This window comes from Saccopteryx bilineata, chromosome 3 (assembly GCF_036850765.1).
Source record: "Saccopteryx bilineata isolate mSacBil1 chromosome 3, mSacBil1_pri_phased_curated, whole genome shotgun sequence".
NCBI classification, from domain to species: Eukaryota; Metazoa; Chordata; class Mammalia; order Chiroptera; family Emballonuridae; genus Saccopteryx; species Saccopteryx bilineata.
Window position 1 is genome coordinate 133,316,967 of NC_089492.1, and position 13,507 is coordinate 133,330,473.

Below are 13,507 nucleotides of genomic sequence, written 5' to 3' on the forward strand. Positions count from 1 at the left end.
ATGCTTTCAACATATTATTTCTGCTTTTCCTGCCTTGTCTTTTGAGAAGATAAAAGCAGGTGTATTTGATGGACCTCAAATTTGAATCCTCATATGTGATGAAGAATTTGCCAGGAAGATGAATAAGGAGGAGAAAGCAGCATCGCAGTCTTTTGTGGCCGTTACAAAGAACTTCCTTTGCAACAAAAAAGCAGAAAACTATAAACTTCTTCTGGTTCAAAGGATGCTTTTGGCTTTCTGCGACATTGGATGTAACATGAACATTAAGATTCACTTTCTAAACAGTCACCTTGATAAGTTTCTCGAAAATCTTGGAGCTGTTAGTGATTAGCTGACTACTGCTGGAGCATCAAATGAGATGGTCTTCAACAAGTACACAAATGCAAGAGCTACAAATGCAAATTTTTGCCTGAATAGAATTTAAATAAGTTTTGTGCAAATTTTATAATTAAAATAAGTGTTTTAATATGTTCTATTTCAAAATTGTAGACAAATTCCTTTATTTTTATTTTTATTTATTTATTTTTTTCTGAACCTGGAAACGAGGAGAGACAGTCAGACACACTCCCGCATGTGCCCCACCGGGATCCACCTGGCACGCCCACCAGGGGCGATGCTCTGCCCACCAGGGGGTGATGCTCTGCCCCTCCGGGGCATCGCTCTGCCACGACCAGAGCCACTCTAGCGCCTGGGGCAGAGGCCAAGGAGCCATCCCCAGCGCCCGGGCCATCTTTGCTCCAATGGAGCCTTGGCTGCAGGAGGGGAAGAGAGAGACAGAGAGGATGGAGGGGGAGGTGGAGAAGCAAATGGGCGCTTCTCCTATGTGCCCTGGCCGGAATCGAACCCGGGTCCCCCTCACGCCTAGACGACGCTCTACCGCTGAGCCAACCGGCCAGGGCCGTAGACAAATTCTGATGCAATCATATCTCTTAGTGTATTAGTGTATTTACTGCATTATATAAATTATTATATTTTCACAAAGATGATGCCCAAGAAGACATTCTACTTCATTATGTTAAACTAATTGTTGAAAATTTTACAATAAGATGAAAACATAAAATCTTGAATTGCAAAAAAACTGTAGCTTACAGAGAAAAACTATTGTCAGATTTGAGATCAGCACACTCGAGTTAGGTAATTTTGTGGATGCAACAAAAATTATTTTCTTAGTGTTATTTAATTTTCCAATCCTGCCCACATAGCCAAATCCTTCTTAGGGTTAATTTTTAGGAGGTTTAAATATTCCAGCTTTATATCCCCTCCATATTATATTTTACAGCTAAGTGATATTTTTTCTCTGAGGGCTCATTCTTTTTCAAAGTTATTTTCCTTTAGATAATAGCTTTATTCATGAGATTTTATGAAGTCAGTACTGTCCAAAATAACCATAGTAAGGTTACAAAGTAGATCTTTTCTGTAGTATCAATCCACATTGTTCTAATCATCATTTTCTTACCTCTTAACTGCACCATTTTCAGATTTCTCAAAACCTTCAACAATTGTGATTCTTTCATAAACTCACCAATGAGTGCATTTAGCCACCACCTTGTAAACCTGTGTGAGAGTCCCTAGCCCTGTCTGCCATGGCCTCAGTCACCACCTGTCATGTATCATTACAGACATATCTAGTAACATAACCTGGGTCCACATGCTAAAATTATTACATAAGCTCTGAGGCCCTCAAGGTGCTAACTTAAAATAGAAATCCCATCTTTCTCCTCACTTTTAGTTACATTTTGTTATATAGCTTAAGGAGCTCTAAATTATGCTATACTCAATTTAGAGTCATGGTGTCTAATAGAACTACTATGAAAATAAATTAATTTGTGTTGTTCAGTATAGTATTTATTTAAATTTTACTGTTGTAGTTTAATTAAATTTGGAAAGAGTCTTCATTTTTAAACTGAAAATAACTACTTTCAGTTTTTACCTAAATTGCTATGGCTTTCTGTGAATCAAATGTTCAGCCCACAAATCAGGCTGATTACCCCTCATATCTGAGTTCTGGAGACAGACACTGCCCATCCCCCATAGGGACTCCTGACACACTTACATGGTAACTGCACGGTTTCATTTAAAAATATCTGGAAAGGCCCTAAATCATCACTCAGTGGATAGAGGATCATCCTGGTGTGTGGACATTGTGGGTTTGGTCCCCAGTGATGGCACTCATGAGAAGCTATTTCTCTTCCCTTTCCTCTTCCCTTCTTTACCTCTCCTCCTCATGCAGCCAGTGGCTCTGTTGGTCTGAGCACATTAACCTCCGGTGCTAAAATAAATAACTCTTTCATTTGAGCATTGGATTCAGATGACGCTCTATCCACTGCGCCACCACCTGGTCAGGCTTACTAAGACTTTTAAAAATAAATTAATTATTTTGAAATAACTTATATTTAATGGAAGGTTCAATGATAAGTATAAAGTTTCTATAAAGCTTTTACCTGGATTCCTCTAAATTTAACATTTTACATAATTCTGGAAAATTTGCTGCAACTAAGAAATAAAGATTGGTACATTATCATTAACTAAACTACAGATTTTTCCAGAATTCACAAGTCTTTAGTAACTTCTGTTTCCTGTTCAAAGTTTCAGTCCAGGTAATCACACTGCATTTAGTTATCACATCTCAGTCTTCTCTGATTTACATCAGCTTCTCACTCTGTTCTTGATTTTATGAACTTGATTATTTTAAAGAGTACAGGTCAGATATTACATAAAATACATAAAATTCATGAAATTTTTCTCACTTTTGGTTTGTCTGATGGTTTTGAAACAAACTTTGGGATTGTCTAATAATTTGGGGGTTGTGGGCATAAAGAAAAAACTCCATAGCAATGACATGCTCTTCACATCATGTCATAGTTGGGGCACATGATATCAACATGACTTATGATTGTAAATTTTAACCTTGATCATATGGTTAAAATTGTGTTGGGAAGTTTTTTTGTTGTTGTTCTTTTTTTTTATAGTAAAGTTGCTCTTTTACCTCTTCACACTCTTTTTACTGGAACGAAGACACAAAGTCTCCATTATTCAAGATGAGAACGTTTTAAAGATCTGTGGTAGATTGTAAGTATACTTAACAATATGATACTCTGTACTTTAAAAATGTGCTAAGTGGATAGATCTTATGTTAAGTGTTATAACCCCCCCAATGCGCGCACGCGCGCGCGCACACACACGAAATGTTGGAAGTAATAGATACATTTAGCTTCTTGGTTAAGGTGATGAAATTACTAATGTAGGTTGTTACACATTAATAAGGGAAGGGAGCAAAAAGGAAATCAGAAATTAAAAAGCCTACTTGCTTCTCTAGAAAGTTATAGTTTTAGACATTCCAGGATATTGCATCCTTGCCCCACAAAGGAGATTAACACACCACCTTCATGATTTAAAAAAAAAAAAAAGGACACATTTTTTAATCTCTCCAGGGTACAGTGCTTCCATCCCCAGACTATGACAGAAGAAAACAGTAGAAGTTAAGATGGAGCCATAGAGCCCTGTCAGTCAAGCTTGGAAAATGTATCTGATTGATGAGTGGGAAAATCCAACACAAGCCTGCAAATGATTTAAACGTTACCATAATTGATAAGTTTAAAGAAGGCTTAGTCCTTCCCAAAGACTAAGCCAATATAACCCAAGCATAACAAATAAGCTGTCTCTCTTTTGCTCTCAATGGCCACGTGTTTTCCCATTCATTTGTGCATTCTCCCTGTTGCCACGCAACCCTAAGACCCACACAGGCCAGCCAGCTGCCAGTAGCTGTGTAAACTCCAAGCATGTACTTGACCACAGCACCAACCAGAGAGCAGCTAAGATAGCTCTGGACAGCTGGCTCAGTGGTAGAGCATCGGTCGGGCATGTGAGGTCCTGGGTTCAATTCCCAGGCAGGTCACCCAAAAGAAGCAACCATCTTCTTCTCCACCCCTCCCCATCCCCCTTCTCTCTCTCTCCTCTCTTCTTAAAGCCTTGGTTCAAAGGGTTCAAGCAGGTTGGCCCCAGGTGCTATAGATTGCTCCATGACCTTGCCTAAGGCACTAAAGTAGATCAGTTGCCAAGCGACAGAGCAGCAACCACAGATGGGCAGAGCATCACTGTGTGGAGGGCTTGCTGGGTGGATTCCAGCTGGGCATGTGTGGGAGTCTGTCTCTGCTTCCCCACTTCCCACTTAAAAAAAAATCAAAATTTAAGCACCATTTCTTCTAAATATGTATTGTTTTCACACAACTATAAAGTAAAAAAATGTACGATGGGTACAATCTGTACTTCATTTTATTTATTTTGAGGTGCATTTTATTTCATATCTTACATCTACAAAATCCAGGTGAAGTCCACTATGGATATCATCATATAATATACTCAAAGTTCTTAATTATTTTTTTTTGCTAGTGTGTAAATTATGATATATCTCACAACCTATGTAAACTGAGTCGATCAAATATGATTTTTTTTTAAGTATGATGAGATTGGGCTGCCAACTTGAGCTTCTGGTCTTCTGGGTACTTATTCCAAATGGGAAAGAGACATGGTGAAACCTCATGGAATATTTTGATATGACCTGTTAAGAACACAAACAGTTTTAGCTCTGCATAAGACATATTTTATAGCAGTCTTATTCATGATGACCAAAAAGTATAATCAACCCAAGTGTCCATTGCCAGGTAAATGGATAAACAAATGTGTTATATAAATACAACTGAATATTATACAGCCTTTATTAAATAAAAAATAAAATATTACACATGCTACAATATAGCTGAACTATAAGTACATTATGCTAAGTAAAATAACGCAGTCATAAAAAATACTGGTAATTCCATTGACATCAGATATGTAGAGTAGTCAAATTTATATAGACAGTAAACAGAATGTTGGTTTTCCAGGCCTAGATGACTAGGCAATAACAAATGTTGTTTAATGTGTATATAGATTTAGTTTTTCTAGATGAAAAGAGTACTAAAGAATGATTGCACAAAAATAGAAATGTAATTAATACTATTAAATTATGCATTTAAAAATGACTGAGGTAATACGTTTCATGTCATATATACTTCACCACAATTATAAAACAGATTTACATAAAGCAGGAAGTGGGGAGAGAGTTCATAGGCATAGACACAGTGAGCAGATGGACAGTTGTCAGAGGGCCAGGGGAGGAGACCAGATTAAAGAAGGTGAAGGGATAAGCCAAAAACTTTAATATATAACCTATTGACAGACAGCAGAATGGCAATAGCCAGAGGGAGGTGGGGTGGGGGTAGGGGGAGGAGGGCAAAGAGAAGAGGAGATGGTTGGAAAGAGACTTTCTTAGAGGCGGGCAGAGCATGAAGCGGAGTGTAGATGGTGTCATACTGAGTTGTACACTTGAAATCTGCATGCTTTGGCAAACCATGTCAATGCAATAAATTAAAAAATAAATTAAAAAGAGACATATTGAGGACAAAGTGATATAAATAAATAGAAATGGTAAAAAAAAAATTGGGAGGAAGACAGAAGAGACTTACTGGCTCCTCAAATATCATAATGCTAGACAACTCAAAAGAATGAAGGTGGACAATATTATTGCCAAAATTATTACCGTGGTGGAAGTAGGGTGTTCTGGCAATTGAGAGAAGACACAGATGTCACTGCAAACCCATTCCTGAGTCTCCTGCCCTTCCTTTAATCACCTGAGTGTCAGCACCATCTTTCACGTGCGTGGATGTAAAGGCAAATCCAACTTTTCTTCTCAAATTCTCTAACACAATAATCCTTATCTATCTTCTATCATTTCATGTTGTGTCACTTCAACCAATTAATAGGTCCATGACAAAAAAACCCAAAAAACAAAAACACACACACAAAAACAAAACAAAACAAAAAAATAGGTCCATGACTCTTACCGCCTTTATGCCTTAGGTAAGTGATTTTCAACCTTTTCATCTAATGACACACACAAACTAATTATTAAAATTCTCTGCCCTGGCCGGTTGGCTCAGCGGTAGAGTGTTGGCCTGGCGTGCGGGGGGACCTGGGTTCGATTCCTGGCCAGGGCACATAGGAGAAGCACCCATTTGCTTCTCCACCCCCACCCCCCCTCCTTCCTCTCTGTCTCTCTCTTCCCCTCCCGCAGCCAAGGCTCCATTGGAGCAAAGAGGGCCCGGGCACTGGGGATGGCTCCTTGGCCTCTGCCCCAGGCACTAGAGTGGCTCTGGTCGCGGCAGAGTGACGCCCCGGAGGGGCAGAGCATTGCCCCATGGTGGACAGAGCATTGCCCCTGGTGGGCGTGCCGGGGGGAACCCGGTCGGGTGCATGAGGGAGTCTGTCTGTCTCTCCCCGTTTCCAGCTTCAGAAAAATACAAAAAAAAACAAAACAAAAAAAACACCAAAAACAACAACAACAAAAAATTCTCTGGCACACCAAAAATTATATTATATTTTATGCTGATCTGACAAAAAAAATAGGTAAAATTTTTATCTATTCACACAGATGGCTATTACTGTATTAATACTTCCCATTTTAAAAAATTAACTATCTAAGGGAAAACAGGTCAGTGCTCCTGACTGAATAGTCAAATTTTGTGTGTTTTAAAATATTTAGTAGCATACTAGTTGAAAATTGCTGCCTTAGTTTATCTCTTTCTTTCTCTTTTCTCCCTCTTTCTTTTCACCCTCCCTGCCTCTTTGTTTCTCTGTCACACCCATTTAGTCTCACAATTTTGTGGACCATCTGCTCCCATTTCCGGCCAGGTCCAGTTCTTCTCACCCCAGTGGAGGACGATGTCCTGGCCTCCCAGGCTGCTGTGCTTTACTCGGCAATTCAGGTTAGCCTCCTCCCCAGCCACAACGTCCAGGGTTACTCGGAGATGCCATGTCTCATCAGCATTGACGAGTTCCTGGATGCTCCTGCTCACCCCTCATCCACATCACCCGTACAAGTTTGGGATAAAATCCTGAGACATGGCACACCAGCAGCAGATGACCAGGCAAAGGAGGGGGGCCACTGGAAAGCCAGGCCTCGGGCTTCACTGGGGCAGAAAGGAGCAGGACAGTGTCACAATATAACTCTTATCTAGAACATAGGGACTTGAAACTCACAGGTTTGGACAGTGACCCCCTATCATTTTTTTGGCACCCTGTACCTTTGAATCCACAGAGTTGGTGGAACATGAAATAGAAAAGTCTTTAGGGAGAGAGAACAGACTAACCTTGTATCTGCAGTTCTGTTATTTCTGCATCAAGAATACCTAAGAGAGAATGAGGGCAGGTGTTTGAGAGAAATTTCTCTGTGATATTATAGATACCATGGTATTGAGGGAGAATTGCACAGAACCTCTTTGCTCTGAGGCTGCCCTCAGTCACAAGCACACATGAATGATCCTGGAAAATCATGAAATATATTCTTCCCAAAGCTCTCCTGGAAAATCTTACTTTGGTCTCTCCAGAATGCAGCTCACAGACACATATAGCCTGTATCTCAATGGGATCTTGATAGAAGAAAGAGAGGGAAAGACGTATTTAAAGGCCAACAAGGAGAAAATGGATCACGAAAGAACCTAGTATTTTTTATTTGTGTGGGGAGAAAGGTTTGAGATGTGAAATGATAAGGCAAATGCCAATTTAAGCCCTGGCCAGTTGGCTCAGTGGTAGAGTGTTAGTGCAGTGTGTGGATACCCTGGGTTCAATTCCTGACCAGGGCACACAGGAGAAGCACCCATCTGCTTCTCCACCCTTCCCTCTCTCTTTTCTTTCTATCTCTCTCTTCCACTCCTGCAGCCAAGGCTCTGTTGGAGCAAAAGTTGGCCCGAGCACTGAGGATGGTTCCAGCATGCAGAAGGAGTCTGTCTCTCTGCCTCCCTGCTTCTCACTTCAGAAAAAAAAAAAAGCCAATCGAGTCTTGTCACTTCCTGTACAATGACGTTTTAGTAAACAACAATCCAAGTATAAGGGGTTATCCTATAAGATTATAATGAAGCGAAATAATTTCTATTTTCCTAGTGACATCGTGGCCATCATAATAGCACAATGCATTGCTCATATCTTTGTGTGATACTGTGGTAAACAAATGCACTTTACTGCTAGTTGTATAAGAAAATAGCAATGCAATATATACAGTACATAATACTTGATAAAGATAATAAATGATGCTACTGGTTTATGTATTTTTCTTACTTTTGTTATTTTAGAATGTATGCATTGTGCTTTCAAAAAGAGAAGTTTACCATAAAACAGTATGCCATATTATTTCAGCAATAGCCTAATACCTCTCATTTTCTGCATCACTTGATTAGATAATTATCTCTTGAGCTTGATATAATGTTGTATGTTTAATGTGCTCTATAAGATTTTATCCTTGGTACAATAAAATAAACCATATAGCCTAGGTGTGTGGTAAGCTATCTTATCTAGGAATGTTTAAGTGCACTCTATGATAGTTGCACAACAATAAATTTGTCTAACAATGTATTTTTCAAAACATGACCTCAATATAAAGTGGGATATAACTCTATTCAGAGACTATATAAAAAAATTTTATTTATTGCTTGATTTAAGAAAGAGAGATAGAGACAGAGAGAAAGACACTGGAAAGAGAGAGAGAAAGAGAGAGAGAAACAATAATTTGTTTTCCACCCATTCATGCACCTATTGGTTGAGTCTTGTATATGGCCTGACTAGAGATAAGTTTGCAACCTTAACACAACAGGATGATGCTCTAAACAACTGAATAATCAGCCAGGGTATTCTCAGACTTTTCAATAAGAAAAGAACATGGTAAATGTATACATATCATAAATGGTGGAGAAGAGCTATTGTAATAAAGTACAGTGGGTAAGAAGAAAGAAGGGGGAAATGTGAGGATCAGAGTGATGAAGTCAGGAGTAAGTCCACATTCCAGTAAGAATGGGAAAATTACATTGAGAAGAGGGAGCAGGGAAGAGACGCTTGAGGAGATGGATTAAAACAATAAAATTCACACTTTGGTTTACTCAGAAACAGGGTAGGAAAAGTGAGGGCTTCTTGCTTAGGGTTTAAGCAGAAAAAGTTATGCGCAAATAAAAAGAGGTCTTTATTAGATAAAAGTGTAAGAAGCAGAAAGAATTTGAAATACAGAGGGTTCTGGGGTTACGACACAGTTCTGTCCCTATGAGAGTGATGTAACGCAAATTTTGGTGTATGTCAAAACACACCTAGCTGCCTGATCAGGCAATGGTGCAGCAGATAGAGCATTGGACTGGGACATAGAGGACCCAGGTTCAAAACCCTGAGGTGGTCAACAGCATAAGCAAGGGCTCATCTGGCTTGAGCACAGGTTAACCGGCTTGAGCATGGGGTTGCTGGCTTGAGCAGGGGATAAGAGACATGACCCCATGGTTGCTGGCTTGAACCCAAGGTTTCTAGCTTGAACAAGGGTTCACTCACTCTTCTGTAACCCCCAGTCAAGGCACATATGAGAAAGCAATCAATGAACAAATAAGAAGCTGCAACAAAGAGCCACAAGGAAGAATTGATACTTCTCATCTCTCTCTTCCTGTCTGTCTGTCCCTCTCTCTGTCTCTCTCTCTCTCTGCCACAAAACAAAAACAAAAACTAATACAGAAACAAAAACACACCCTAGTCTAACACAAACAGAACATTTTCACTTTCAACAGTCCAAAACAGCATAGGTAAGCATACTGTGGATTCCAACTCTGCCATTCATGACCCTTGTTACTACATATCCTTGCACCTTGTGCAACCAAACTCATTCACCCACATAGTCCATATGGACGATGCTGACAACATAAACTGAAGCACTCACATCTCATTTTTTTTTGTTTCTTTGGAAGTGAGCATTGTAAACTTGAAACGTCATATGTCGCGCAAGTTGTAACCCGAGGACGCCCTGTACTTGATGGAGGTATGGTGTCTAAGATGAAGAATACTCTAGGAAAGTGTGTTCATACAGTTGGATAAACTGAGAAGGAGGAGAGAAAGATCATGTGGTGCAGTAGGATGAACCAAGAGGAAGAAAGAAAAAATCATTGGTAATGTCCCCAGATCAAAGGACTGCACTTACGTGTCAACTGGAATTCACTGACATGATCCTGTGCTATCTCAGTGAATCCGAAGAAACAGAACTGGTATGTTTCTGCCACCTCAATCATCTCCACATTGCTGAAGTTATCTTTGGACCAAGGCTTCAGGCCTGACCAGGCGGTGGCGCAGTGGATAGAGTATCCAACTGGGACTTGAGGACCCAGGTTCAAGACCCAAAGCCGCCAGTTTGAGCGTGGGCTCATCTGGTTTGAGCAAGGCTCACCAGCTTGATCCCAAGGTTGCTGGCTTGAGTAAGGGGTCACTAGATCTGCTGTGGATCCCCATTCAAGGCACATGTAAGAAAGCAATCAATGAGAAACTAAGGAGCTGCAACAAAGAATTGATGCTCCTCATCTCTCTCCCCTCCTGCCTGTCCCTATCTGTCACTCTCTCTGTCTCTTTCTGCCTCTGTCCCCAAAACAAAAACAAACACAAACAATAAAAGGCTTCATGGAAATGGCTGTGTCTGAGTCACTATTTCAGCCATGAATCCACAAGTCATCCAGCCAGTCTTAGCCTTGATTTTGTGCCCAGGTGCTGTTGACAAATGATAATATGAGATGGTATGGAAAGAGGATGAATCCTGGTAGTGAGAGGATAAAAAAAAGATGAGAAAAGCAGGAGAAAATTTGGGGAGGGAAAGGAATTAAACCAGAAACATCCAAAAAGTAAAAATCCCAGAGCCTGAACAGAAAATGGCAGAAACATTTGCTTGTACCAGGGCCTCCGGCTCCATCCTCAGCATCCAAAATAGAAGAAGAGGACTGGAGACAGGCTGGCCCAGACCCTCAGGGGTATGCACAGCATGCTTTCATCCAGACCTCCCACACCCAGAGTTCCAGCCAGAGTTACTCTTATCGTGCTTGTGTTTGTGCTTGTTATCATCACTTCGGATGAGAACTGTTAGCAACAGAAGTGGCTAAAACAGTACTTCACCAGGAGATAGAACTTCTGACTCTTAGAGGTGGTATTTCATCTCTAAAGTCAGCAAATCATTGTTTCCTCAGTCCTCTATAGTAGTGACTTCCTCTTCCAAGGGACAAGACTGCCTCATCCCTGTTGCTCATCAGAGAAAGGCTGTGCCTCCCACACAGTGACCCTCCCACTAAGCCTGTCATTTGACTCTGGACTTGAGTTTTAGATTTTTCTTCTTACCTCCCTGGCTCTCAGGTGTCTTTCTTCACCTCAGCTTTCTTTATACTACCTTGAAAAAGCCATCATATGTTTTTGAAAGGTTATTTTACCTTCTTAGTCTTTTATTATAATCTCTGTTTAATCAGAAGCATTGTTAAACTATGGCCTCCCTTAATGCAGGAAAATTCTTTTGGTTTATCCACCCAACTCGATCTTCCCTGCATGGCCCTCTCTTCTCTTGCATATTATTAGTGGCTCCTCTTTCTCATTTTATCCTTCTTGTCTGGTCTCAAAACTGGAACCTTGGGGTATCAAGATGATGTGCTACCTGGCCAGGGCATGAAAGGGAAAGCATTTAAAACATTTATTTTTCTGGGCTATACTACCACAGACCCAAATCCTAAAATCAAATTATATAAATACTATAGTTTATATTCAAGCAGTTATTTTACACCATAGTAATTTATGCAAAGAAAAATGGCATTTACTACCAGTCTATGACCTTCCCTTTAGTTGCTCTTGCCCTTTCAAAGTGGCCCCTACTCTGGAGCCTGATCCCTCAGCCACTGATGAATACTCAAATTTTATTTCTCCTCAATAAGGTGATCAGCAGGTTTAGGTTAAAGTGGGGCCGACAGTCCCCTCTGCAAAAGTTCTTACAGCTGGTGAGACCCTGGTCTCAGAAAAGAGGACTGAGATAATCCTCTCCTGGAGCTGACATTGCCCCCCTCAGGATGTGGCTAAGCCCCTCAAACAGATCTAACAATAGGCTCACAGGAGACCGCACATTAAATGTCCATGCTCCAGTCCTTTCTCTCTTCCCCAAGTGGGGTCTAGTCCAGCAGGGCCGAATATCCAGTACCTGGGCGGACGACTATGAAGCTCCACCCTACCCAAAGCACATGAGTCGCTGTGCTGGTGCTGATCACAGAGAGAGAATCCACCTCAGCTGGGCCAGGTGTGAGGAGTCCTTTCTTTGGATACCACTCTAGCAAGGGTTGTTAGGTCCTGAACTGATGCTGGCCTCTAGATGTGCCAGCCCTGGACCTCTCTGGAAGGAACCCAAAGCAGACCAATGGGAGTCACAGCCTATGACTGGCCTTCCGCAACCTTCTTGGAGTTACAAGCAATCCAGAGTTTGTGGCTGCCTCTGCTGGGCCCAGCTTCACGTGGAAATACCAAACTGCCCACCTGAGCTGGCTTTTGCCCACACTGGTCCTGGGGGAAAGTCCCCTAAGTCCCACCTCCTGCATCCTCTGCCTGCTTGCTGGCTGCTTGTTGGGCTCAGCCACTGAAAAATACCTCTGCTAGAGTCTAGAGCTTGTGGCAATTCAGGGATTAAGAAGGGTGGTGTGTGTGGCTCTGCCTCTTGTCTCCTGGTTTCAGTCTGTCTAGAATTTTTTCACCAACCTTAGTAGGGTGTGGCCCCAGGAGTCTGGTGGGTGTGGCTTCTGAGACGCAGAAGTGTGGTCTGCAGTATTCTGGACAGTTTCTATGGAGTCTGCCCTGAGGGGTACATACCAGTTTTGGACTCTGGAGAGTTTGGGAGAAAACTCCAGCCTCAAAACCAGAAAACTGAGTTATTGATATGTCCCCTGCTTCCTGGCCTCTCAGAACGACCCATCACCATAACTGGGGTAGCAGATATTCCTGAAGAAAGAACAGTTTCTTTTCCCCAGGCTGATGCCACTCAGAGTGTACTGCTCCACTCGCAACTGAGGAATTGGAGAATGACTTAGCACAGGGGTTCCAGTGGCCATCACTCACAGTGTCTCTCCCTGGTCCTCCAACTTTATGCTCTCCTCAAGCAACTCTACTCCTCTCAGCCTTCCCTCCACTGGAGCCTCAAGTAAGTGTCTGTGAAGGAGAATTTCTGTGCAGGTCCTTTAAGATGGAGCCTGCCCCTCTGAGAGCTCCATCTCTTTCTTACAGACAGAAACCCAGCTCTTTTCACTCCAAATGCTGTGTTAACACCTATTCTAGGCTGGGGCTCCAGGCCAAGGGCTGAGCACCCATACCTGTCAGGGCAACTGTCCCCACAGTGAGAGTCCCTCCAGAGTCTCAGCCACCACTTGCTCCTGGGCATGGGGCAGCCCTTTTTGTGTCTCTGCCCTTCCGTCCAGTCTCAGTGGAGCTTCTTCTGTGAATCTTGGTCATAGACTCCTCTTCGTTTAACACAAAGTTGGTTTTTCAAGATGATTCCTCTTAAATTAAGTTGTAATCTAATTTAGAGCTGGGAGGTGACAGTTGGAACATCTGCCTACTCCGTCACCATCTTGGAATCCCTCATTTCAATCTCATTCTTTTATTGCAACTA

General features: G+C 41.7%; 1 pseudogene; it reads right to left on the minus strand.

The window, feature by feature from the left end:
* Window positions 1-5,518: 5,518 nt before the first annotated feature.
* Window positions 5,519-10,259, minus strand: LOC136329880 (T-cell surface glycoprotein CD1b-3-like; annotated as a pseudogene).
* Between the last annotated feature and the right edge of the window lie 3,248 nt (window positions 10,260-13,507).